The sequence below is a fragment of the Mus pahari genome, chromosome 19 (assembly GCF_900095145.1).
Source record: "Mus pahari chromosome 19, PAHARI_EIJ_v1.1, whole genome shotgun sequence".
Classification (NCBI taxonomy): Eukaryota; Metazoa; Chordata; class Mammalia; order Rodentia; family Muridae; genus Mus; species Mus pahari.
This window is the reverse complement of record NC_034608.1, coordinates 85,281,913-85,283,636: the sequence shown is the minus strand read 5'-3', so window position 1 is coordinate 85,283,636 and position 1,724 is coordinate 85,281,913. Positions and strand designations below refer to the sequence as shown.

The 1,724-nt window shown below is 53.3% G+C and overlaps 1 protein-coding gene across 1 annotated transcript in view; it reads right to left on the bottom strand.

The window, feature by feature from the left end:
* Positions 1–647, bottom strand: part of Lrrc25 (leucine rich repeat containing 25) — a 3,943-nt gene extending 3,296 nt beyond the window's left edge. The window contains exon 1 of the mRNA XM_029532154.1: positions 561–647. The gene's annotated coding sequence lies outside the window, so the exon portion shown is untranslated. The remainder of the gene's footprint in view (positions 1–560) is intronic.
* Between the last annotated feature and the right edge of the window lie 1,077 nt (positions 648–1,724).

Below are 1,724 nucleotides of genomic sequence, written 5' to 3'. Positions count from 1 at the left end.
TGTAGACCAGGCTGGCCTTGAACTCAGAAATCCGCCTGCCTCTGCCTCCCGAGTGCTGGGATTAAAGGCGTGCGCCACCACGCCTGGCTTTTGTTTGTTTTTTAATACAGATTAATAATTCTACTTAGTGAGATCCAATAAAACCCAAATAAAACACCCCAACCAGTTAAGGCTTTTCTGACATGGAAGTTCATGGCCACCTCTCTGGGTTTCCCTGGTCCCTGAGCCTCCAACTGCTGGCCTGTGAAATGGGTGCATCCTGCACCTGCCCACCACAAGACTAGACCAACCCTGACCCACACACACACACACACACACACACACACACACACACACACACACACACACCTGCCCAGGCTTCGCATCTCTACAGCATTCTCACTGGCCAAGACACAACCATATGTAAATGAGTTGTTGTCGTGAAAACCTCCTAGCCGGATCCTGGCCATCCTTCCTGCAGATCCTGCTATTATTCTACATTGCCCAATCCACTGCTTTGCTAAACAACCTGCGCCAGCTGCCATCTGTGTGGAGGCCGGAGCCTGAGCCGTGGGTCTCACCTCCTGGCCTGTGTGATGGATGTCTCATAGGCCTCAGGGGCCTAGGGTCTGGGTTGGGGTTCCCTGTTCCTGGTGCTCTCCACTTGTTAATCCAACGCCTGCGGGAAGATGAGTGGGTGTAGGAGTGGAGGGGACAGCAGAGAGCCTCTGCCAGCTTCAGGCTCTCACGAGAGGAGGAGGGGCCTTACTGTCCCACTTCTCTCTTGCTGTGACCTCACCCTGAGCTCCTTGGCCCGCAGCTTCCCCTCCACCAGCTTCCTGACCTTTGCTGGGCTCTGCAAATATTCACTCAATGAACAATCACTTAAAATGCCTCAGCTCTGGGCAGGTGCTCCGGGGACATCTGGTCCTGGAAAAGGTCAGAACTGAACAGTGATCAGAGGTCCGATTCCCCCCACCCCCTTGCCCCAGATAGAGGCAGGAGAAGAAGAAGGGACAGAATCCCACAGGGCGTCTGAGAAGAGGAGGCACTAAGGTTAGGGCTTCAACACATAGCTAGGAGTTGTCAAGGAGTCTTAAAACCTGCCCTTAGGGCTGGAGGGATCGCTCGGCGGTTAAGAACATCGGCTGCTCTTCTGAATGTCCTGAGTTCAAATCCCAGCAACCACATGGTAGCTCACAACCATCTTTAACGAGATCTGCTGTGTACTTACATATAATAAATAAATCTTTAAAAACAAAAACAAAAAAAAAAAATAAAAAACCTGTCCTTAATTCTCCAAGCTCCTAACATTCCACAGGTGCTTCGTGGAAGTGTCTGCAGCAGGCGGTTGGAGAGGGGCTGTAGGGACCAGCAAGGGGAGGGCACATAGCTGCTGAGTGCCTGGCAGGCAGCAGGAGTTAAGACCCTGAGGCCCAAGGAGCAGCTGGGTAAGAGGAAGCTGAAGGGGAACTGGAAGTGTGGGCCTCGCTCTCGCACTGGTGGAACTGGGTAAGCCAGCAAGTCCCGGGACCAGTGGGAACCAGGCTGGCGTGTGCTCGGGGAAGGGAGTGTGTTGGGGTATGAAGACCGAATCTGTATACCCGAGGAAGAGAGACATGCCAGGCTAGCAGACCCCACCCAGGGAGAGACTGTCCTAGAAGAGAAAGTGGCTAGGTTGTGTGAGGTCATAGGGTCGGGTGATCAGCTCTCTCCTTGACCCCCTTGGTGACGATACCTACACA